General features: G+C 33.2%; 1 protein-coding gene across 16 annotated transcripts in view; it reads right to left on the bottom strand.

Moving 5' to 3' along the window:
• LOC106883701 (plasma membrane calcium-transporting ATPase 2) overlaps positions 1-27,499 on the bottom strand; it is a 319,550-nt gene that overhangs the window by 239,734 nt on the left and 52,317 nt on the right. For 11 of the 16 annotated variants that reach the window (XM_052971734.1, XM_052971718.1, XM_052971728.1 and 8 more), the window contains one exon: positions 13,910-13,934. The exons of the other annotated variants lie outside the window; for them this stretch is intronic. The gene's annotated coding sequence lies outside the window, so the exon portion shown is untranslated. The remainder of the gene's footprint in view (positions 1-13,909; positions 13,935-27,499) is intronic. 16 annotated transcript variants of the gene reach the window in all.

Genomic DNA, 27,499 nt, shown 5'->3' with positions numbered 1-27,499 from the left:
GAGAGAGAGAGAGAGAGAGAGAGAGAGAGAGAGAGAGAGAGAGAGAGAGAGGGCTTATTTTAGAAAGGGACATAATTAGGTTGATGTCAGTATGCATATGAGCATGTTTTATACTTGTATTACCCTAAAAACATTCGTTTACAACTATTACATAAGATGTCAAAACTAGGAAGCCCCAAAACACACACACAAAAGTCTCTTTTGACTTCTGACAACCAAATCCATTCACAAAGCTTTAATGAACCTGATGTTAAAGTAGAAGATACTTGCGTACAGTGGAACTGAACACAAAACCATGTTGGGAAGTACATTTCTTAACCACAGATCCATGCAGTGTGGAAATATATAATCATGTATAGAGTTATAGATTCATTATTTAAAAATTAGTAGGGAGAAAACTGAAACTCCTACCACACAGCATGCACATACACAACACACTGGACTAAAGATAAGCAACATAATTAATGTTGTTTGAATCCTACATGTTTGAAGTACTTTTGGTAAAATATTAATTTATTATCATTGAAACTTATTTTATTGCTCCTTAATGAATGTTGATATTTGATTCCTGTGCAAGGAGGATTGTAAATTTGTATATTAAAGCACATAGATCAGCACCTTGCTGTTACAGTCGTTTTCTTGATTAGCTCTTGCAAACTTTGCCAAGGGCTATGTATAGTAATTCTTTAGAATGAACTTATTTCTAACTGGTAAGAAATACACAGATTATTCATTACTAGAGAAAGTGATTGTTTCGTTTAATTATATATTATCATGTTTATGTGAGAAAACTCCCTACAATAACCATGATTATGTGTGATTTCTCCTTTGCTGTGTGTGAGAGACAGTCAATGATAGAAAATAGTAAGGGTTTGCAGTTAAGATAGAAAACAGTTCATTACACAAGCTGGTTGACAATTATGTTCTGAGATCAAATCCTGCTAAAGTTGATCAATTTTTTTCATCCTTAATCAATTAGAAAAATAATCACACCCATTTGTTGTTTAGACTATGATCTAAGGTTTTCCAGCTGAGACCCTATCTTTTTATGGTTACCAAAGACAACATTATCCAGATGATGGTTATATGGTTTGAGGGAAATGTGACTGCTTTGTTGGTCTGCCAAATTTCATATTAAAAAGGGATCACCAAAATTATATAAAAGATTTTATTTTAGTCAATAAAATTAATGCAAATTTTGTGTTGTATTAGTTCAACTGATGAGTTTTCATTTGAAGAAATTGAAAGAAAATGATGAGAAGATTAAATAAAAGAAAAACCCCTAAAATATTATTAACAGGAATGTAAGAAGTTCAGATCAAAGAGCAGAAAGCATGGTTTGTTGGCACAGTCCAGCATAACTGTTTCTTCAGTAGAAATAATTTCCCTTTGATAGGATATGCATATGTGTGTGTGGTTTATATGTGTAGGTATGTGTGTATGGGAAGAGGTGAGGACCCATCATAGAATAGACATCAAAATATTCGGTACTTTAAAAGGAGAGGAGCAGTTAATGCCTTAATTGAAAAAGAGATGCATAATTGAAGTGGGGTGGAGGATTCATTGAAGAAAAGTCATAACTGAAATATAACCCTGCTGAATATGTGCAGCAAAGAGGCTTTTGGGTATTTTGAAAGAATTTTGGGTATGTTGGTAAGATTTTATTTTTGTTTTATCTCTGGTGTAGGTTTGAGTACTGGTTGCTCCAATAAAAGTGTTTAATTTGTTTCACAGCTAAATTTCAATCCAAAGAAACAAAATATAATCTAGAATTATCAAAGAAGTTTAGATGGAAATGTAACATTATTTTTAGGAGATTAACGTATTATTGTGATCAACCCCAAGATTCTGAGTTCGATTCCAGGCAGTGACCTGAATAATAGTAATAACAACAACAACATCGAAAAATACATTAGGAATGAGAACCCAGGTTCAAAATTTCCCCAAGACATATGATGAAGGCTGGAGGGTATATCAGCTGAAATGTGTTAACAACAAACAAGATGAGGACAAATATCTGTCTAATGTGAATAATGTACATAATTCCTCATCTCTTAAATATAGAACTGTATGGTCAGGTCTAGTCTCTCAACTGTACAATGTCATTTAAAAAATAAACAAACACATCACTGAAATCTTGAAGTTGAGATAATGCCTGATTAAGTCCAAACAATGCATTCTATTTGCTAACGGGTTAAAGCATTTTCTAAGAAAAGAGCAAAACACCTCACTACTACCTTAAACTATTCTATTATTCTGGTAAATATTTTAGATGGTGTTATCAACTAGCCATTTCAGAAAAGCAGAAACTGTTGCAACAGCAGCAGCAGTAGAAGAGAGAGAGAATACAATGTACTAAAGGCTAGTATTCAAAGAATATTGTCCATAAATGTATGATTATTTGAAAAATGACATTAAAAAAACTGCTTTAAAATGCAGGTGTTGTTTACTTCTATGTAGATGACAAGTGCCACTTTTTAAAATCATAGGATGCGATTTGAAGATTTGGTTGCTATTTCAAACTGTTTGAGCAATTGTATTGAAGCTTTCTAATTGGTTGATTTTAAAATTGATAAAGTTACATGCTACAAGACTTATTTTAATTTTAGTTATATAAAGAGAAACATATAATGAAACTGAGATTATTATTTATTGAGAGCAAATATATGAGAAATGAATTGGAAAAACATCCCTATCTAATCAAAAGCTCTGCACTAACTCCTGTTCCCAATCCTTCTTCCCCTGAATGTCAGATATGTCTGAAATTCCTTCCATGTTCATGTCTTGCCTTCAGTTGCTGACTTGCAACAATTTAAGCAGAGCATTAATAGTATCAATCTCACCAGTTTCAGAACACATGTGAAGGCTAAGTGTATTGTCTTTTCCTCCAGATCCAGCAAGTAAAATAATAATAACCCTTTCTGCTACAGACACAAGGTCTGAACTTTTGGCGGAAGGAACTAGTTGATTATACTGACCGCAGTGATCAACTGGGACTTATTTTATTGATCCTGAAAGGATGAAAAGCAAAATCAATCATGGTAGAATCTGAACTCAGAATGTAAAGACCTGAAATGCCACTAAGCATTTTGCTCAGTATGCTAATAGTTCTGCCAGCTCACTGGTAATGGTTCTGCTAATGTATGCTAATGGTTCTGCCTTCATCATCATAATAATCATTTCTACTAAAGGTACAAGGCCTGAAATTTTGGGGGAGTGGACTAGTCGGTTAAATTGATCCCAGTGTTTCACTGGCACTTAATTTATTGACCCTGAAAGGATGAAAGGCAAAGTCAGCCTCAGTGGAATTTGAATTCAGAATGTAAAAACAGATGAAATGTCACTAAGCATTTTGCCTGGCAATGCTAATGATTCAGCCAGTTCGCTGCCTTAATAATAATAATAATAATAATAATAATAATAATAATGGGAAGTTGATCTACAGCAATAATTCTCACAGTGCAAGTCAAGATCCAGTTTGAAGATCCTAAAAATTTTCATATTGTGAAACCATCATTATTCCATAAACAATGATAAACAAGCCTCAGTTTAAAGTTTGGTTATCAATTGCTAATAGGCATAAATAAATATACAGATTTCCAGCACTTTTATAAATTTATGCAATATGGGTTCATTAGATGAAATCCTTTTATTTTCAACCTTTTGGAAAGCTGGAATGGGTTATCACAAAGAAAAATTATGAACCACAGGTATGTATTCACAAGCAAAAAACAGGTTTTAACTGAAGTATTGAAGACATGAGAAGGAATTAAGTAGAATATGTAGAAACAAGAAGGTTAGATTTTGGGGGAAGAGAAAATATAAAGAAAAATTTATATATCAGAAGCCCCTGCAGCTTTTAAGGATACCTGGTAGTGTAATAAATTGATGTATTTCAAAGGAAAATTAGAAATGTGGTTTTTGAGAATAGTATCAGAAAAGACTGTTTAGACAAGATAGAGCTATATGTTCCAATATTTCTATAACTGATGTAGGCTGAAGAGCAGAACAAATTGATGGTAGAAAATATTAATAATATTACAAAAATCTATTGATGAAAAACTGAAGCCTCACCAGATATATTTTGGAACAAATACTGACCTCTTGTCTGGTATACAGCTCTGAAATCTGGCTACAATAACTGGTCTAAACATAATACAGACTGATTATTGATCACACACAAGTCTCTATAATGGGTGTCTTACTGCTACAGCTACAATCAATATTCTTGTTTTATGTAATAATTTAGGTTTGCCAGAGCTATTTTTTACCCATTCTAATTTTTCTATCAGTTACCTTACCTTCATTTCACACATTACTAATCTTTTTATAATCATGTTTTCTATAAAATTTTTATATTGATAATCAGAATACCAAATTAATAAAAAAAGTAAAAAGAAAAAAAAGGTATCCTTTTATTACCTAAGCATATTTTGCACAGCTACTGCGATGGCTTACAAACTTTATTTTGAATAAAAAGGTATTCCTTGATGCCACCAAACATCTATTTATCTCATCTTAACTCTATTCAATATTCATTATCTCTCCAATAATACCACTTTCTCTCAAAACTCCATATAACTATTGTCATATGAATGGGGTCATGCCAAGCTATCCATCAGAGAATGGCAAAATTTGGCAGTAAGAATCTGGTTTTGTTTTTCTGTAATGCACTTGAAGACCTAAACTTTCTAAATGTGATGTTGATGGCCTACCTACTACTACTACTACTACTACTACTACTACTACTACTACTACTACTACTACTAATATCTTCACGAATGTGCTTTACTTAGTATTCACCTTAATACCAACCCACTACTTTAGGTCTCAGTTCAAATTCTCTTAGATATCATTTCCTCTTTCACTCTTTATCTTACATTGCCAATCTTTCTTCGTAACATTATTCTCTGAAACTCCTTTTCTTTACAGATTTTCTGTCAGCTGGCAACCGGCTGTTGTTCAAAGACAGTGTAGTCTTCAATGCACTATGTCGAAATAAAAGACAATATGACATAACAGAGCTAAGATGAAAAAGATCATAGATCTGCTGACCTGGGGCTAAGCAACACCAAGCATCAACACAAACAAAGCTTATGGTCTCATAGTAGTTCACATCCAACTGTGTTGCATTTGCATAATTGAGAAACACTACACACATCACTTGAAGGATGTTACTAACAGATGTCCTATCACCATTGCAATGCAAGGTGCCTCAGATCCCAAATTTTGAAGTTGGCTGAAAGGAACAGTCTTGCACCTATTTATATCAACAACACAAAATTAAAACCTTAAAAATTGCTCAAATGCTAAGCCTCACAATCAATGATTTTAACTATTACTGTATAATCAAGGAACATCTCCAAACATGTTTGATTTTATTAAGCTCTCATCAGCAAAGCATGGACTCCAATGTACTTGCTGAAGTAAATGAGATAATCACTATGGTTTCACATATGACAACAAAGAAAAAAAAAAAAAGAACAGAATTGCCACCAGCATGGCTTGTTTTAGTCTACTTAGCTGAGCTCACTCCATTGTTAAGTGAACAACTAATTAGGAAGAGCATTCAGCTGTAAAAATATTAAGTGACTTTAATATCACAGTTTAAAAAAAAAAAAAAGCACAAAACAAATAAGTCACTACCAAACTGTTTTCTGTATTTATAAAATGCTGAGTAAACTTGCATAATTTATATAGTCCCACCCAACCAGTTCTGCTCAGAGAAATGGCTAATCTCATGGTATATCTTGAAACAAACAACTGAACTACAATCCTACATTCTAGCATGAAGAACATTTGCTGCTGACACAAAGTAGAACTGGTCTGTTTGCTTCATAAAATAAGATGTATTTTAGCTAAACTGAGAAATACTCATTTAAGGTACAATGGTAGATTAATATTAATGTACCATCAGATAGAAAATTGTTATTCTAAACAAAGTTAAATCATTAATGGCTGCTCAAGCAATGTGTTTGTGTGTACTACACAAACAAACTGATATATATATATATATATATATATATATATATATATATACACACACACACACACACACTATAGAGATCAAAGAACCATAGCTTGCCCTTGTGTAGCAAAGGCAGACAATTCATGAAACATCCCATTTTCTTGGCCTAATATATATATATATGTGTGTGTGTGTGTGTGTGTGTGTATGTGTGTGTGTTTGTATATCTTAAAAGCACTATTCATAAAATATGCATTATTTACAACTTTGATATTAAATAAGTCTTCCAGTTCTAAGAACTGTTGTTTGCCAGCACATATGTGCATTGTTAGCACCAACCATTTTTTGAAACGGTACTTATTTTCTGGCATAAGAGATCTCTTATAAATGCATTTTATATGAACAATGAATGAAACTATTTTTTTCATTTGGTTTTACTAGACCAATGCTCAATTTCAGTTTCTATAAAAGGAAGCAGATGAAAGCAAGATCTTCCATTTGATAGAATGGAGGCTTATTACAGGTAGGTAACCTTAACTGCTGGAGTAAATGGAATTTAGTACTGCAAACCAACAACAAATTTGCCACGAATTATATCTATGAGCTACAGTGTTTGTGGCACATTTTAAAACACTAAGTGGACTTGGCCTTTCAAATTTTAGTGTTTGGGCCATGGATACATCACAGATCTGGAGGCAGATATGAACTTATTTGTCTGGTATTGTCAGCTAGGGTGCTATGCTTTAGAGTTTATTTTCAAGAATATATAGAGGAAACCAGTCATGTTAAAAAGGTCTCATCATTTTTGGTGACAAAAAATGTTAATTGCTGACAATTATAAATTTATTGTTTACAAGGAAAAGAAGAATTAAAATTTTCATTATAGAGACCTTACAGATTCAACAACAAATTTTATAGAAAAGCCAGTGTAGGAATTTCTAGTTGTTCTGAATTTTTTAATAAGATATAATACTGTAGTGTTTATATTGTGCATTTATATCTCTACTTATGTCATTATCCTTCAGAGAGCTGGACCTCTTCATAAATTTTTTAAATGCATGTTAAATTTAAAGTGAAAAGTAATATGAAAAATGCTTTGATTAAAGCAAAATTGTAAAGATGCAGAAATAAAGTTACAGAAATAAAACTAATTTCCATTTAAATTAATATTCATTCAACTACTTGATGAAGGTAATAGACTAAGAATTTGATTATATTTGCAGTAAAGACTTTCACAAGTCTCATGTGAAAGTATCTTGATTTTCCATGAAAAAGAAACAGCAAATCTAAACCTACAACCTTATAATTACTGCTAGCAACTCCAAATATATTTACAAGTCAATAAATTATATTAAAAATACACTTTCTCCAGACTTGCTTCATGTTCTAGACATCTCACTATAAACTACTTTATACCTGAAAATTTCAAATTCAGTCTAACAGTAGATTTTTTTTCTAAATTCTCCATAATTTTTACTCAACCTTACTTGTCCTTAAACTTTCTGGCAGTATGATCTTAGAATTTTTGTTTAGAATGATAAAAGATTAAAGTTCCTGTGTCTTTAAAGAATTATAAAGTACTTATTTTGAACTAAGCAGTTCATTGTTTCACCATAGACAGCTTTTAAAGTTTTCGTTACAGTGCTTAAATTTCATGTGTTAGGGAAATATTAAACTTGTTCCAGCAAAATCTTGAATGCATTTTTTTTTTGTTCAAACTAAGTAGATGAAACCATATTCAAGTTAATTGGTGACACAATTATATGAGAGCAATAACTTAAGCTGTAGCTTCTTAGTTACCATTATATTGGCACTACTATAGTTGCTGTTCAATAGTAGTCATTTATGTTACACAAGTGAAGTGACATTAACCTAATTATCACTGTAGCATTGTGTATAACAGGAACTGCTCCCTCTACCAATCTTTCTTATTTTTATACACACTCTATTCTTTGTGAAATGTATTCCTCAAAATAAATTCTAAGAAGTGTTTATTCTATTTAAAAAAAAAAAAAGAATTTAGAAATTCTTTTATTAGTCTTCTTTTATTCTCAACCTTGTTTTGTATAACATTTATAATCTTTGGCATGTTCTCAAAAGCATTTTCTTCAGGCAAGAAAAATGTCTACTTCAAACAGTACATTTAAAGCAATTTTGCTTATTCTTTATTTATTTTATTTATTTATTCTTTTAAAGTGCAAGTATAAACTACTCTAACCTTTGACATGCCATTCTTCACATGTTTCAGGCAGTGCTTTCCTTTTAACTCTATTGAAGATAAATCAAAGAACATCAAAAGGTGTAACCATTAGAAGGGATTCATAAGATACTGGCAAATTGGTTTCAACTATCTACACCTTAACTCTAAAGCTATGTAGCAAGAGTTTAAAAGAATCCATAATCAATCAGTTCTCACAACCTTATCACAAGAATACATAAAATTAACTGTTGCTTCATCCTTCCCTCTAATAATCATCTGAAATTGTTTTAGCTCCAGTTTTATTTCTCTAAATCACAGAATTTGTGGTAGCTAAAGATCAATAAACTAAATCCCATATCAGCATTTCGATCTTTTGAGGTTAATGGCTACATGCTTCACCTATTCATGGTTTGTGAAAAGCATATGCAGAATTCATGATCATTTCATATAACACTTTAACATTTCTTTGGGATAAGAGTAGAATGCCAGGCTTTATCAGCTTTTGGTTTAACAGTAAAGGTACAAAGACATAAGTATTAGGATGTGAGCATGATTAAAGCAAAGGGTTTATAGTTTAGGGACTTTCTTAATATGATGCATACACTGTAGAAATTAAAGGAGAAGAATAATGATTGATGATAGAGATACAAAATATTAACAGTTAAAATGTGTCATATTATGGCAACAGATCAAATGTTAATATATTATGTACAGATAAATAACATTATTTGAAAAAGCAATAACATAAAACATTGCTTTGATCCTTTCAGAAGCTCAAAACTAAATATATATAAATCTTATTAATCCTTACATGAATCTCACAACAGATTTTTCAAATTTAGCTATTAAATTATAAAAGAAATCAACAAATATTGATAACTAACAAACATGTTTGCAAAAGAGAATATTTTCAGAGACCCCTAAAATGTAAGGATTAAATATGATTTAAAAAAAAAAAATGAATTAAGGAACATAAATAATATACACATACAGGCACATGACATCAGTAGTTCAATCATAATGCTTTAAAATGTTGCATAAATAAGATATAAGATTACTACATTATGTATTACTGGCACCAACTTACTAAGTATTAAAACAAGTTTCACATCAACTTTAGAAAGAATGATAAGTAGTAGGAAGGGTATCCAATTGTAGAATCATTTACTCAGACAATCCTACCTCTGCAAGTATACAAAATTTTTTTTTTAAATCCAAATTCAACAGCAATGAAACATAAAAAAATGTGAAGTCAAATGTAAACTACATTTTTTTATCAGAATCTATTTGCCGCCAGAAATATCTCTAAAGTATAGGTGAACAGTTCAACAAATAACCACACTATGTAAACATGCATATTATTTTTAGTACAACAGGAAGACATGTTTGTTCTGCAATACAATAAAACTTAAAAATAACAAGCCAATGACAAACCTCTATGCAGCAGTAACCATAAATAGTAAGCAAATCTCTCTCAAATTACATCCTACCATTCCACCCACCAAAAAAAAAACAAAGGACAAACTGGATAATGTGCTCCTAGATATACTATATCTGTAAACAGAATGGCCACAGCTTAAAAACCTCCTGAGATCATGAGCCTTCTCATTCAAGGTTCATCAGGGGCTAAACAACTTGGAAAAACACAAACATACACACACTCACACATAAAAAAGTCCACCAAAATTTGAAAGCTTAAAGCTGGTTTCAAGAGGAAATAAATACTTCCAAATATAATTACATGAGTGTGCACAAACACATTCATCATTATCGTTACCATATTTTAGGGCATCTTGAATTCAGTCACATGGTTGAAAATACCTCTGGCCCAAATTTGGACAACTGATTTATTAGATGAGTGGCTGAGGTGTATATTCATAACCAATGGAGTGTATGCCATATGGCTTGTAGTCAACAGTAACATGAATTTGTATTGCTCAGCTCAGAATGTTCAAGCAGTTACATCACATCTTGGAGTTTCTATTGATGAATATTGCAAACTGCCTCAGTATAAATTTTCAGATAAGCAAAGTCTACAGTCTACAATTATGCTTGGATTGGACAGGTACTACAGTGTCTATCTCTCTATATAACCTATTTTATTATTATTAGCAGGAAAATGGCCCCCATTTGTTTCATAAGCCCAGTTTATAATTGTGTACTGAGTCCTTATTTGAACTATGGTCCTCTCAAATCCTCCCTAACTGGTATATTCCATATATGAGGGGTGTATGAAAAATTTTGAGCCTTGAAGTCTTGTACCTTCATCAGAAGTCTTGTACCATGTTTTTTTTTTTTTTTGAGGCTTTAGACTTTTCATACACCCTTTGTATGTGTATGTACACACAAACACACATATATATAAATAAATATGTGGAACATACCATAGTCTATCAGTGGGCTAAAATATTCTAATCTAATCTAATATATATATATGCAAGGACACATACACACAAAAAACTAAAGAAACCAAAATATTAATATTAAATAAACATAAGGTGGTGAGCTGGCAGAATCATTAGCCCACTGGGCAAAATGTTTAGCTGCATTTTGTCTGTCTTTACTGTCTGAATTCAACTGAGGTACTTTGCCTTTCATCCTTTCAGGGTCAATACAATAAGTACTAGCTGAGCACTGGAGTTCATGTAATTGGCTTAACCCCACCCTCTGAGTTAGCTGGCCTTGTGCCAAAATTTGAAACCAATATTAAAAAACATCAATTCACCTGACACAATGCCATGCTTCAAATACAAACTCAATCTCATAGGTAGATGAATAAACAGCGAACATATAAGAAATCCCATCAAATTCGGTTTGTGGGCCTTTAATGTCATCAGTAGTGTGGCATAGTGAAGGTGCATGGCTCAGTGGTTAGAGCATCGAGCTTACGATTGTGAAGTTGTGAGTTCGAATCCCAGACCGAGCTGCGTGTTGTGTTCTTGAGCAAGACACTTTATTTCACGTTGCTCCAGCTCACTCAGCTGTAGAAATAAGATGCAATGTCACTGGTGCCAAGCTGTATCAACCTTTGCCTTTCCCTTGGATAACACTGGTGGCATGGAGAGGGGAGGCTGGTATGCATGGGCGACTGCTGGTCTTCCATAAACAACCTTGCCCATAGGTGTAATCCCATGGTCAGTCATGACCTAAGGGGGTCTCAGCATCAGGTTCCTACACTAGTTTTAATCATTGGACTGAAGCCATGTGGTAACATCACTTCAGGGTTTTTAATTCAATTATATCAATCCCTGTACTTGTTTTAGGGATCCTTGTTTACTGAATGGTTAAATTATATTTTAATATAAAATGCCTGTAACTTGATGCATTGTTTTACACAGGTATAAATAAAGAAATATATACACACATGCATACTGACACAGAATGGGTTTCAGCACAATTTCCATTAACCAAATTCTTTTCAGAAAGCTTTGGTCAATTCGAGAAATTTTCTCAAGGTACACCATGACCAAACTTGAAACTATGCATCTACAAAGAGAACTTCTTAAACACATACGCTTGCAAGCGCACACGCACACACATACACACACACAAATGCACATTTGCAGATAAACCCAATTTTTTTGTTAAAGAAACCGATATATGTAGTTAAATATGCATTAACATACTTAATGCTTTTGATACTAAACCGTGTGAGACCAACCCCTGGTTCTATGATACAAACTTCTTATTTAAAGTGATATAAATTAAACTTTCCTTCAACATTTCATGTTCCAAATACCAGTTTAATAATGACTAAGATATTTTATTAAATGTTTCATAATTTTCAAAATTAATTGAACCAAAAGCAGAGTCTTTTAACAGAAATATAACAAAATGATTAATGCAGTGAATTACAATTTTTAATCAATTGAAATTATACATGTAATGAAAAGTAATAAGCATTAATGAAAACTGCTCTGAAAAAAATAGAAGGGAAGAAACTCTGAAACTTCAATTTACCAATGGAGATATGCTGTGGACAGGGAGACAGTCTAATTTGATGGTAACTCTGGATGTTTCCACCTTATCAGAACTCTTTGGTAAAAAATAGTCAACATATAGATACCAGACTACAGAAGGATTGAAAGCGCATATAGATTTGGTATGATAATAATTTATTGATTCAATTATTTGAAACAATATTACTGGAAAATGTCCCAAGCATATCACCTACATGAAGAACATTTAGTTAAGTACAGGCAACCATATTTAATGTAGTGAGTTAAAAATAATTTTTAATCAAATGTAATTATAGCTGTAAGTCATTAGCACTAATAAATCTGTGAATCATCTCAGTAATTTTAGCCTTTAATTTAAGTGGAAATTATTTATATTTGTGTTATCTTAATTACACAAGATTATTAAAAGTAATACTGTTTAGAACAGTCTGCTGAAAGTTTTTGAATTGAACACAAATAAAACAATCACCACTTTACACAGCAGAAAGCTAAGTTTTTCTAGTTGTTTTATAGCTATAGAAAAAATATAGTTGTCACTTGACCAACTCAGTCCAATTTTTCACAATACAGGAACCAGTGTCTTCGAAATGGGGACATCTGAACTTCTGTTGACTTAGAATAACATGATAATAACATATAGCTGCATATTCATGTTTACCTTGGAAGGTAGACAATAGAGTAGAGAGAACTCTTTAGTTCTGCAGGAGGCAAAGGAACCTCTCTAGTGCTGGTGCCATAAAAAATGCAGCCAATACCTCTCTGTAAGTGGTTGGTAATTGAACAGAGATAGTACTAAGTACCAACCCGGATGAAACCAGCTCTGAGTACAAATGTCTTGTTTTCATAAGTTTTCAATTAAAATCTTCCACCAAACATTCGTCACAATTTATGTTCCTAACACTAGCTGAATGATGACTAAGCTATTTTACTAAATTTTTTGTTATATTTAAAGTAATTGAAAGAAACACAGAACATCTCAAAATGAATACAGTAACGAAAGGGTTAATCTTGTCATGAACATGACAACTTCTGTTGCGCTGGTGGCACAATAAAATGCATCCAGAACAGCCTGTTGGTTATGTTAGGAAGGGTGTTGAGTCTTTGAAACAATGTCAAAAGCAGAACATGATTAAGACATGATTTATTGACCAGTCAAGGAAGGCAATAACCCTAAGAACTGACTAGGAGCACATGGTATGTGCATCCAGTATGGAAAGAAGACATTCACACGTAGCCGTATCCAGCCCAAATATTCTACTTGTATTATGTTCAAACTGTCCAGATTTGGCCTCTCATATCTATCCTACAATGTCATTCTAAAAATAAACAATTACATCATTATAATCTTGAAACTTCAAGATAATGCATAATTAATTCAAAAGAATGTGAATGAAAAAGTGTTGCATTTGATAGAATAATCTGAATGCTAAAGGGTTAGATGATAATGAATTAAGCTCCATAACAACCAATGTGGAATACTGAACAATGTTGAAGTAAATGTCTTCTACACAAGCATCTTTATTTCTAGACAGAAGGACCATTAAGTGCCTAAAGTATTATTGTCTGGAACAATACTAGCTACTGGATTTGATTTGTTAATTCTTTTGAATTCACAATCTGCTTAATCTCAAAGACAAGTAGTAGCAATTCATCTCTACTTTTGAAAAGTACCCAATACCAATTTCAGACACATAAGCAAAGCCTCAAGTGAAGTTCATTGCCTACAAGATTAAAGGTAAAAAGATTCAAATAAGAGATAAGTTGATAAATCTGATAACTCACCAAAGCAATTTTAATGCAATCTTATCTGCAAAAAACAAAAAACAAAAAAACTATGATAGAAAGAGGGGGCAAGACTATAAAGTATAAAAAGCAATATGTTTCAAAGGCTCACAGTTTAGAGGTAAAATGCATCTTTTATAGAAACCATTAAGAATTTCTTTAAATCGATAACCTACATTACAAAGAGAAAAAGCAACCTCCAAAAATTTTAAATATATTTTATCACATATTTCATTGTTGCTTAAAGTGAATATTATGACTGTGTTCCAATAAATAACTAATAAAAGTTTTGGTTAAACAGTCTGTAAATAAATGTAAAGTGTGTTTTCAAACACAGTTTTTTGTTTTCCTACTAGGTTTATGGAAAACAACAGGTCACATGAGAATACATATATGCTCTGGGCTGTTCATCATGATGATGAACTACTTTTTCTATCTACTTCTGCAGTCTTTCCATTATAGCTAAGATGGGATTAATTTGTCTATATTTTTTTTCTCTTGTCTTCATCTATCTTCTTGTAGACAATATTTAGGTAATCAGAATGCAAATGAATGGCTATAATGCCAACGAAATTCTTTACACATTGGTTTATTTCTTGGTTGTCACTAAATTTTGACTTACAACAAATATGGTCAACTATAAGTTTATACAACTATAGTAAGTACTAGTCAAGTATAGTACTATAGTGAACTGTTAGTCACTTGCTATATTACGTCATACAACATATATAAATATCCATCTATAAATATTGTAAAACCAGTTTAGTACATTTTCCTTCTGGAGATGGTCTTATAAATAAACTTTTGGTATGAACTATAGTTGTAAGTAGGGTTATGGAATTGGCACACAAAACCTTGGCCTTTAACTCATCAATTTACGGTGCCATTGAATACCCTATTTGTAATTAGACTAATCATATATTTCTTATATTGATTAAAACCACAAAACATACATAACCAATATGAATAATCAGACAATGTTTTAGCACCACTAACCTGTCTGGGTTAAATGAAAATAACAATACTGAGTGGGTTTTTTTAACCTGCCTGAGACCACCCCAAGTTCTATAAACTTACTGTTTTAAAATGGTCTAAATCATAATCTTCCATCAAAATTTTGTGCTAAGTTGCTCCTGATCCCAGCTTAATAATGAGGTTATTTTACTAAATTCTTCATTATTTAAAAAATCATTTGAAATAAAGGCAGTTTATAATAACAGAAGTATGGTTACAAAGTGTTAGTTACATTTATTAAGGAATTTACAAACAATTTATCCCTACTAAATTTATGAAAGAAACATTGTATCTATAAAATAGGAGTTAAACAATAAGTCCAAATCCAAGCTTTACAAATTTTGTTCTTAGAAAGAAATTTGCTTTTACTAGATCCTCCTTGGTAGAAACCCTTAAATCTGATTGGACTATTTTCAGTGTAGAAACCAGTCAAATTAATATTTGTGAAGAGGAAATTTTAACACATTGTATAACAATTTATATTTAGTCCACAGCTTTTTTTTTATCAACTACCACTCTACTAACCCAGTAATTGCTTCTGACTTTGGTTTTAAGCCCAACGTTCAGCCTGTTTCATAGATCCAACCGTTATCAATCATAGAGCCACTGTAATAATCCACTGTCAGTTCCTTAATGTGTGTGACTTAAAAACTTAGCATGTTTAAAATTTTCAGCATTTTAGTATGAACTTTCGTTTATATGGCTAGAAGATGAATTTTCAGTCAAATATTAGACCCAAGTAATGATGGAAATCTATTACCAAGTTAATTTGTGTCACTAAAGTCACTTTAATACAGTTGACAATACTGTACAGTATGTACTTATTTGGAAAATCTGAAACAAATATGGATATAGATTACACTAAGTTGAAATGCTACTCTTTCCCCTATATGCAGAAAAATCATCAACATACAGAGATCCTTGAGCTTATTTCCTAAAATCTAGGACATAATGTTTATATTTTTAGGCCAAATAAGGTATATTCCAAAACAGGAGTCAATTTAGATCAGGATGACATCTGCTGGTAAATAGTAGCAAAAGCATAGGAAAGTATTTATAGCAGCAACAGCAGGTAGTAATTTTAGCATCTATTGTTTGTTGAATACAGTATTATATACATAAAATTATTACATTCCCCTCCCCACAACAAAAATATAAAACAACATAGTACATTATTACTGCCAGATCAATATCTTTCAATAGATATTTTAAAGTGAATAGAGTGATGGAGTATAAAGTTCACAAGGAGTTCATTAGTAATGTTTGTTTGGGTGGCTGTGTTGGTGCTTTGCCAGGAGCCAGGGTAGATAAGTCAATGTGATTTTTATGAATATTGGTATTTTAGTTGGATCACACTTATATCTACCTTCAGTGTTATATTTCCTGATGGAGTTCATTCCCTAACTGCAATGGTATGTTCTTAAACACTGGGAAAACAAATGTCAGCATTTGGGGGATTTGATTGCAATAGTTCAACTTTGACTAAGCGTTCATTCCTTAGAGATGTACCCCCTTAATAGATTCTTTCTACCTTAGGAAAGCCAGGTTGACATACTCATTGTTGCAACAGTTTCAGAGGAAAAGTGAAGATATGTTCAAACAGTGTTGAGTTTGAAGGGTCACATAAAGTGTAAGGCATTAAGTTGAATAGATTCCTATGTTGTAGTAGTAGGAGCAAAAGTAAATTTTTAAATAGATCCTAGAGTTCATGTTATGGTTTTCCGGATGGTAACAATATAACACACATATCGCCCACTTCCTAAAAGGTGTTATGAAAGCAATACAGATGTACCTGGAAGTTTATATCTACTATTATTCAGGGTCTTATTAGATTTCAAAACAACTTTTGATTTAGATATATTTTTCTTATGCTTCTCTTTGATCAAACCAGTTATGGTGCATTATCTTAAATAGGCATATATACCTACCGGTTCATTTTGAGGGGAAATGGAATTTGAAAAAAATCTCATAATGTCATTAACTCCTTTAAAATGTAACTCTGGAAAGATGAATAGAAAATACTTAAAAACATATGTGAAGGCTGAAGAGCTGTTGAACTACAAGTTTTTCAGATTGTGGCCTACATTTCATACTAATTTTAGTAAGTTAACCCTCTAACATTTAAACCAGCTATATCCAGCTCAAATATTCTACCTGTTTTATGTTGAAAGTGGCCAAATCCAGTCTTTCACACCCATCCTACAATGTTATTCTAAAAATAAACACTCACATCTTCAAAACCTTGAAGCTTACAAAGTACTATGTGGTTAATTTTTAAAAATGTGGATAAATAAGCATTAGATTTGATAAATTAACCTGAATGCTAAATTGAAGAAAGAATAAACCAAAATAAAAGTCAATTAAAATAAGGCTTTAATTTTCACTCTGCCGTTAAACTGAAAAGTGGTAGTTTACAAGGGTATTTATAGCAGCAGTAGTAAATAGTAAATACAGCATCTGATAAAGCTTCAACTATTTCTATTACATTACAGACTTATTTACATAAAATTACAAGTCTATCTCATCTCCAGCTCAAGAGAATTATACAAATGAGTATTTAGTTCTACAATAAAAATTTTGTTTTAAAAACATTGATATGAAATTTAGCATGTTGCCTTTCTTCAACAACTTATACAAGCTGTCTCATCTCTAGCTTGTAACGCTTGTTCAGTCATGCTGAGATATGGCCAAGGGTCCCATTTATTTACCTCTGGGTATACTGTTGTTCTACTATATCATAACAATAATCATTGGGGATCAAAATGCTGAATTAAGTAAATACTGTAGGAAATATTACTTGTTCTTTCCACAGAACACCAGAAATGTTAGTCTAAGCTGATAGCTAGATAAAACTCAGATTATATTACTCATGCTCTCAGGAAAAGTATGAACATTGCAACATAACATTTTAACTCCATGAAAAATTGCAAACTCTCTTGGCTGCTGAAAAATAACAGCAAACAAAATAATCTTGCATGATATACTTATTTTTAGGGGTTCCCAACCATTTTTTATCTATGCACCCCTTTGATTGCTATTCAATGCTATTCAATGCTTAAAAACTAGTTTTATAGAAACTTCTTTTAAAATTCCTATTTTGCTTTTCATGAAGAAACCTGTTTCTTGCAATACATACATCTAAAGCAAAATTTCTTCAGGGGCACCTTAAAATAATATTGTGGATCCCCAGTTTACTATTTTGTTGAGTGGAACCCCAAAAATCTTATATGGACATTAGGTGCCATATAAGGACTCTGGTTAAGAACCACTTATTTAATACAAAGATTACTAAATATTTTTAATTAGGTTCACTTGTAAGTTTCAGTGAATTTATTTTTTGTTAAGAACTTTCTTCCTTTTGTATCAAAATAAAGGTAGCCAGCCATTGAAGTCAAAATCGTGTCATATATTGAAAAGAAATCAGCTCAAAAGTAATAAAATAAATGAAATTTTAGTATTTAACAATACTTTATTGTGGATTTATATAAAAAAAAAGTATGAAAAATCTTCAGGAGTCAGCTGTACCAGAAATATAACTGAATTTCTCATGGCAAGGTATTATTGGAAAAGTAATTTAATATGGTACATAAAACAACACCTATAAGGAAATTTACAAACTTTCTGATATTATAGAGAATGTTTCATTTTGATATACACTATAACTTGGTGTATTCAATTATAAATAAAAATAACTGCACTCAGGGCAGAAGCCATCTGATTTGAGAAAGGTTCTCTGAACCAATCTTTTATGCAGGTAGTTACCTTGATTACCAAAATGGAACATTACAAATAATATTTTTACTTTGGCATATAAATAATATATGACACTGTCTATTAGTACAATTTGCCAAATTAACAGGGGAGGAAGAGAGAGAGAGAAAAAGAAAGAGAAGTTATCTAGATATCAACACCATTAGCAGCAGCAGCCTTTTAATTGCTGATTTTTAAAAACTTGTATGGGTTACATGGATCTTCATTGTTGTTTCTTTCTATTAGTTACCTCTTGCAAATTACTCAAGAGCAACTATTTCATTTCAACCCTTACCAGCTTCCAATTAGCCTATAGCCAGCATCATATTCATATTAGATCTCCAAGCAACCTATTAAATCACCAACAAATGTTAATTTACTCCAAATTCTTTTACACATCAACTTAGTCATGCTCCACTGCTCCACTCAGTTTTATCTAGCTACTGTCAATATTTCACACTCACACCCATACAGCATCATATTTTTACCTATTGAATACATCCTACCTTTTTATGTAAAAAAAAAAAAAAAAAAAAAAAGCAGCCATTGTTAGTTTTAAAAGGCAGCAATTCCTTAATCTATTTCTAATCACTTTACATTGCAGATACTTAGTTACTAATAGTTCCGTCTCCAGTACTGATTACGTTGTCAAAGTAGCAATGTAAATAGTAATGTAAAGTACTAATAGCTGTTGAAATGGCTATAAAAGAAAGATACTAACTTCAATTGTATGCTGATTTAAATAGCATAACTAAAACAATTTGTTTTATTTAAAAATCATAAATAGCAATTTTAGTTCTAAAGACATTTTCATCAATGAAGTTACATCTAAAATCTTAGAAACAGCTGGAAATAATTTTCAAAATGACATAAATCAGAGATTGATTAAAAATACAGATGACAGTTTTGAGAGCTCAGTTCAAATTTTGGTCTCTGTTCTTATCTGATGTTATCTTAGAATTCCTCATCTTCATTGTTTTACCTTTCCCATATTTACATGGATTAGATAGAATTCACTGAGGCATATTTTATACAGCCAGGTGCCCGTCCTGTTGCCAACCCTAACTTGTTTTCTAATAGCGTAATATCTCTTCACAATTGGAGATGTCTTCATAGATGATTAGGAGTGAATGATACTGCTTGTATGACAGTGATGCCAAGACAAAGAGGCACAAACATAAACACACTTGGTAGTATGTGGTAGTGTGTGTCTACACACACACAACAGGCTTTATTCAGGTTCCATTTACCAAATCTATTGACAAATAAGTAGAAAACTTTAGTCCAAGGTGTCATGCAGTGGGACTGAACCTGATATCAAATGGTTGGGAAGCAGATGTCTTAACTCTATGGCTGTGCAGGGAAGTGATGACCAATAAGGCCCCATTCAAAAGTTCATCTATAATCTCACTTCACATATAATACAAGAAATATGACATAATTTTAGTAACCATTTTCTATGCTAAAGCACCATATCACTATTATTTCAAGCTTGAATCACATCACCTTTAGAATCTAAACTTGAGATCAGATATCTCTTTCTTTCTGGATATGCCTTTCTTGTTATTCTGAGAACATTTGGTGGAAGTGCTTTTCTACAGCAGGTAGAAGAAATTCACCACCGCAAAGATGAAATGAATGATTACAGATAAAGAACACATCACATCACATCACATCATTTTTTTTTCTATAAAGATAAAAGCCAAGAAATAATAATAATAATAAACCCTCCTACTATAGGCACAAGGCCTGAAAGTTTTGGGGAGGGGCCTAGGTGATTACATCAACCCCAGTGCATAACTGGTACTTAATTTATTGACACCAAAAGGATGAAAGGTAAAGTTGACCCCGGCGGCATTTGAACTCAGAATGCAGAGACAGACGAAATACTGATAAGCATTTCGCCAGGATGCTAATGATTCTGCCAGCTCTCCGCCTTAAATAATAATAATAATAATAATAATAATAGTCATTACAAATGCTTGGGAAGAGAATATCACAGACTTCACTGATTTAGAGTGGTAAGAACCTCTAAAAAAGACTGAAGGATATTTTGTTGCTATGGCATCTTCTAGGTATTCAGGCATATTTTTCAAGTAGTAATTATATATCCATTACCTGTCTTGTTTAATTATGTTTACCTTTAGATATCTGATAATAGTTGCTGTTTTCAATGCCAACTGGCAATAAATGGTCCAATAAATTGTAGATATGTAGCACAAAAGGAAAATGTTAGGTACTTTAAAATAAATAACATAAAAGAAAGATAAAAATATATGACTTAGCAGCAGAAGCTTAAGGGATATTTGTAGAAAAAATACAAAGAAGGAGAATAGATAACTTTGGAAAGCTCAGCATACAACAAAACCTTATTGTAATTACTTCATAAAACAAAACATAAGGTGTGGATGTGTGGTAAAAAGTTTGCCCCCAACGACATGGTTCCAGGTTCAGTTTCACTGTGTGGCACCTAGGGCAAATGTTTACTATAGTCTCGGGTTGACCGAAACCTTGTGAATGGATTTGGTAGATGTAAACTTGTTGTGTGTGTGTGTGTGTGCATGATCACTGCTTGACAACCTGCGGTGTGTTTGCGTTCCAATAACTTAGCAGTTTAGAAAATGAGACCAATAGAATAAATACCAGTACTAGGGTTAATTCAAGTAAAATTCTACAAGGCAGTAACGGTAACACCATAGACAGAAATAATTACAGAGGTATCAAATTGTTGGATCAAGTGATGAAAGTCATGGAGAGGGTCATAGATCATCTAATTAGGGAGAGAGTTTAGTTGAGATGCAGTTTGGTCTTGTGCCAAGGAGAAGCACAGATGATGCTATATTTCTGCTAAGACAGCTGCAGGAGAAATTCCTAGCCAAAGATAAACCTCTGTACTTGGCTTTTGTTGACATGAAGAAAGCTTTTGACAGAGTTCACAAAACCCTTATCTGGTGGTCAATGCAAAAACTAGGGATACATTAGTAGTTGGTGAGAGCTGTACAAGCCATTTACAAGGATGCTGTCAGTAAGGTGAGAGTTGGTAACAAATATAGCAAAGAATTCCGGGTAGAAGTAGGGGTTCACCAAGGATCAGTAGTCAGCCTCCTCTTGTTCATCATAATTCTCCAGGCAATAACAGAGGAATTCAAGACACGCTGCCCCTGGGAGCTCCTCAATGCTGATGACCTTGCTCTAATAGCTGAGTAACTCCCAGAACTAGTGAAGAAGTTTCAGGTGTAGAAGCAAGGTCTAGAATCAAAGGGCTTTAGGATCAATCTAGCAAAAACCAAAGTCTTAGTAAATAGGAAAGTAGACAAATCACAAATCCCTTCAAGTAGATGGCCCTGCTCAATCTGTAGAAAAGGTGTAGGTAGAAACTCCATTAGATGTACCTGGTGTAAGCTAAGAGGTGCAGGAATATCAAAGGAAGATTAACTGGGAAGATAGTTTTTGTGTATGAAAGATGCACAGGCACCATAAACACAGAAAACAGATTCCATCACATGCCAGGGAGGAAAAACTAGAAGTAGTTGATAGCTTCCGTTACCTAGGTGACCAAGTCAGTAGTAGGGGCAGATGCTCTGAGAGTGTAGCTGCTAGAATAAGAATAGGCTGGGCAAAGTTCAGAGAGCTCCTACTTCTGCTGGTAACAAAGGGCCTCTTGCTCAGAGTGAAAGGTAGACTGTATGATGTCTGTGTGTGAACAGCCATGCTACACAGCAGTGAAACATGGGCTGTGACTGCTGAGGACGTGTAGGCTTGAGAGAAATGAAGCTAGTATGCTCCACTAGATGTGTAATGTCAGTGTGCATACACAACAGAGGGTAAGCATCCTGAGAGAAAAGTTGGACATAAGAAGCAGCAGGTGTGGTGTGCAAGAGAGATGACTGTGCTGGTATGGTCATGTGATGCGTATGGATGAGGACAGCTGTGTGAAGAAGTGTCACACCCTAGCAGTTGAGGGAACCTGTGAAAGAGATAGACCCAGGAAAACATGGGATGAGGTAGTGAAGCATGACTGAGACCTTTGGAGATATGCCGTGCTTCAGAAGACCTGGCAAGTCAAGTAAGATTGTAGTCATGGCCGACGCCAGTGCCGCTTGACTGGCACCCATGCTGGTGGCAGGTAAAAAGCACCATTCAAGTATGGCCGATGCCAGTGCCACCTGACTGGCACATGTACAGGTGGAACATTAAAAGCAGCATTTGAGCGTGGCTGATGCCAGTGCTGCCTGACTAGTACCCGTGCCAGTGGCACATAAAAAGCACCATTTGAGCATGATCAATGCCAGTGCTGCCCGACTGGATCCTGTGCCAGTGGCATGTTAAAAGCACCCGCTACTCTCACGAAGTGGTTGGCATTAGGAAGGGCATCCAGCTGTAGAAACCTTGTCAAATTAGATTGGAGCCTGGTGCAGCCAGCCAGTTCTCAGTCAAACCATCCAACCCATGCCAGCATGGAAAACAGACATTAAATGATGATGATGATGATGATGATGATGGTGGTGGTGCCCCGAAATGGCCACAGAGAAATTAATAATGTATAAATTATAATTTATGAACAACTCACAAATTCTTTAAAATTTAATTTAACTGTCAGGCTTATGATTAAATAAAACAAAAAGATACAAGTAAAAGATATTGTATAACAGATTTTGGACTGCACATTAAGAAAACTGGTCAGATTCACTTCACAACCAGATGGATCTACATTTGATTCCATGGCACTAGAGTGTCTTCTGCCAGAACGTTAGGTTGACCAATACCTTATGAGTGTAATTTGGTAGGCGTAAACTATGAAGAAGGACGTCATACATGTGTGTGTGAGTGAATATATGTGTGTGTGTGTATATACATATAAAGAGAGGGGGGAATAGATGTGTGTGTGCATGCGTACATGAGTCTATGTCTATCTGTGTTTATGTAACTACTAGTGTAATTGCACAGAGCTTAACCCAGTGATTCAACCAATATAGAGTAACAAAATAGTTATCAAACTAAAAGTAATAAGGTCTAGCACTGTTGTAACAGACTAAGCCTTTGAAGGTGGCAACATCCTAACATGGACAGAGTCCAATGGCTGAAACTAGTAAAAACAAAAATTAAAGAAAATGAAAAATTGCTGAATATTTTTAACTGCTTCCAATTGTAAAACAACACTTGCAATCAGTTTAAGTGAACTAATTAATCATAAAATAAATTATTAAACCATATTATTTTTGTTTTTAAATATTTGATTCTAAATCAAACTCTTTGCAGATCAAAAGTGTACAGAAAATGATTTTAATATAGCTTTCTAGGAATAGGCCTTGAGTTTGATAAATTAAACACTGAGAAATTAAATTTTAAAGAATCCGTGAGAATTGTTCATAAATTATAATTTATACATTATTAATTTAACTGTCAGGCTTATGATTAAATAAAAACAAAAAGAATCATAAATTCTTCATCAGTGTGCAAGATTATTAAAGTTTATGAATTTTTTTGCTATCATTTGGCTCTGTACCATGGACAACAAACACAGATTTACTGCTAACACAAACCTATTTCAAAAAGAGTACCATGTAACCTGAAGATAATAAATTTGATAAATTATGCAACTATTATAGATTTATCCAAATAATATACCGCTTGAGAATTCACTATAAAACTATAATTGTTATAGAATAGAAAATGTTGCTGCTGCTATGTATAAAAAGTTAATGAGATAAAGCAATTATTAAAAAAAATGTTTTGGTGATAACTGCTCAAACCAAGTTGCAAATTAAGATTAAATTCCTGATTGGAATCATTCCATGTAACAACACTGCAGACTAAAAATAAGACAACTTCATACTTAAAAAAAAAGCAAACTAAATAAATACAATTTAAGCATTCTAGTGATTGGTGGTGATAATGGTGAAGAGATTAAATATGCTGAGTGAGTAATTAAAAACTGAAAAATGAAACGTGGATCAATACAGAAACTGTTTAGAGTTTAGAATTTGATCTTGAAGGCTAAGCATGAAAATGTAAAACTCAAAGTTCTTTTCACTGAATAGAAGGGAAGTTGGAAGTTGATGTTATGTGTTCAGTGCAAGGAAAAGATACTCAAATGGTGCAGTAGGATCTTTGGTAGGCTGACAGAAACATTATTTACAGATATTATGATAATAATGGTTTCAAATTTTGGTACAAGGCCAGCAGTTTTGAGGGAGGAAGACAATTACATCGACCCCAGTGTTCAACTGAGACTTATTTTATCAACCCCGAGAGGATGAAAGGCAAAGTCAACCCTGGTGGCATTTGAACTCAAAACATAAAGATGGATGAAATTCTGCTAAACATTTTGCCTAGCATGCTAATGATTCTGCCAGCTTGCTGCCTTAATAATATGCAGAAGCAGTTAACAGAACAAAAACTGACAAAATGAAGCCCAAGAATAGTACAGGTAATTTCCTAAGTAAAGTTAACAGTATTAGGTGATTTAATTAGACCCAAAAATAGCTGCAGTGAAAACAGTAACTACAGTAAAGAAGAGCTAGAAGTTCAGGGAACTGTTATTCTTACATAAGTATGATGTTGCATGTAATAAGACATGGAAACTAAGTAAGGAAGATGTATGAAGGGTGGAACCAAATGATGTGTGCACAATTCACAGTCCAATAGATATACAATAGCCAGTGGAGAACTCAGGTGACAGAATGGTTGAGCATTAAAGTACCACATGTTCTTTGTGGAAGACAACTATAAAAGATAAATGGTGCAGTCAGATCTCAGAACACTGAGCCTCAGAAAGATTGTAAAAGACAAAATAGATGCTTATATTACAAAAGGCTCAGAAAGTGCCATAAACCACTTGGATTTACTGCCTCCTGTTTAAATCAAAATACCAACATAAACAGTGTAACTATGTTGGGGATTAACATGGAATTCCATTAAACACTTATAAACTCTTTGATGTTGTTATGGTGTTAATGTTGTGTTCCCAGAGCTAACTCATTATGCAGTCTTTGTTATTACTATTTCTATAACCAATAGGAAAAATAATTTTGAAATACATATTACTGATCAAAGTAATAAGTAAATTGAATAAATTCACACACACTCACACACCCTATAGCGATTCACTAAAATAATAATTGTTTAGAATTTGTCACTTATCTAGCAGATAATTTACAATTAAATGTTAGAAATAAATATTGATTTTAGGAATAAATTTACAGGTAAATAGCTTTTTTTTGTTTTAGTCAAAAGTGAAGGTAGTGCACATGATCCATTACAGGGCTTCCAAGACCGGTGGATAGAAAAACAATTGAATAGTGGCTTTTGCACGATTATCACTATTGATCAGATTGTTGGATAATGTTATACACCATGGTCACAATGCACTTTTTTGCATTGTTGTAACTTTTGAAAGATACCACCCAGCTGGCTGAGTGGGTAGGTCAACAACACCCCTGACTGGAATGCTTGTCGACTGCAGAATTACTTATTCACAACTGAGTGGACTGGAGTAACATGAAATGAAGTGTTTTGCTCAAGAGCACAATGCAGCACTGGTCTGGCAACTGAAAGTGTGATCTTGTGAGTGATCCTAAGTGCAACATCCTAACAACTAGTATCTATGTGCCTTTACCAACCATATGGTTATACTAGAGCAAAATTAAAATATCTTTACATTTCACTGACTTTACCTGGTTTGAGGTAAAATTGTAGAAAATCACTGATAACTTCAAAATAGTAATGGTCATTGTTAGTTGAGTTATGCTTGGTTTACATCCATATTCTAGCTGTAAAGAGCCAGGTTTATTGTTGATGCTATTCAAATTTGGTTTTTGCAATTTTTACTTTGCATATGATCCTGATTGACATCAAGGTTATAATGCACCTTCAATTTATTCAAAGTGATCATTGTATAGTCACTTCTCTACTTGGCACAACACACTCTTGTAAAATAAGAGAAGTCTCCAAGAAGTCCATCTCATTTATACACAATAATTCAAGATGAAAGGCAGCTGCAAATGCCCCAGGAAGACTAACTGACTAGAGTTGTGAATGATTCCTAGCAATCCCTTGCAACTAAGGCAAACACCTGAGAAGTGGTCCACCACATCTTAGGAAATATTCTAGCTTAGCGGCATTTTGTTATCCTGTAAAAGAACCCTTGCACTGTCACTCAATCAAAGAAACTATAATAACTGTACTTGAAAATATATTAGATTGTCACTTTGGTTGTGTGTACACACACACACACACACACACGTATGCATGTACACATACATTGTAAGGCACGAAACCGCGTTTGTGCACTTATATGATTTATGAACTTATGTATGTATTTATTTTGCTTAAATATAGCGATATAATCTGGTGTTAAAACTCAATAAACATATGCTTCAGAATAAAGTATTAGTTGAGTATAGAGCCTAACTTGAAATTAGATAAATGATGAGTTACAAGGAAATTATGTAACAAACTCCATTAGCTTACAGCTGTTTCAGCTATAAAATGCAGTGCATTCAAAGATGAGTACATGTGCACCATCTTATAGCTTCCTTGGAGCTCCAAGGAAGGTATAAGGAAATGAATAAGTGCTCTGCTCTGAGTGCACTGCATCTTCTAGCAGAAACAGCCGTAAGCTACTGAAGTTCATTACATAATTTCCTCTTCCCTTGTCATTTATTTAATTGTGTGTGTGTGTGTGTGTGTGTGTGTGTGTGTGGCAGTGTGCTAAAGAAACTAGTTTTCCAACCATGTGGTCTCAGGTTCACTTCAACTACATGGTACTGTGGACAAGTGTCTTGTATTATAGCCCTGAGCCAACCAATGCCTTATGAGTGGCTT

This window comes from Octopus bimaculoides, chromosome 11, assembly GCF_001194135.2.
Source record: "Octopus bimaculoides isolate UCB-OBI-ISO-001 chromosome 11, ASM119413v2, whole genome shotgun sequence".
Lineage (NCBI taxonomy): Eukaryota > Metazoa > Mollusca > Cephalopoda > Octopoda > Octopodidae > Octopus > Octopus bimaculoides.
The sequence above is the reverse complement of the archived record's forward strand: the minus strand, read 5'-3'. Positions and strand labels throughout refer to the sequence as shown.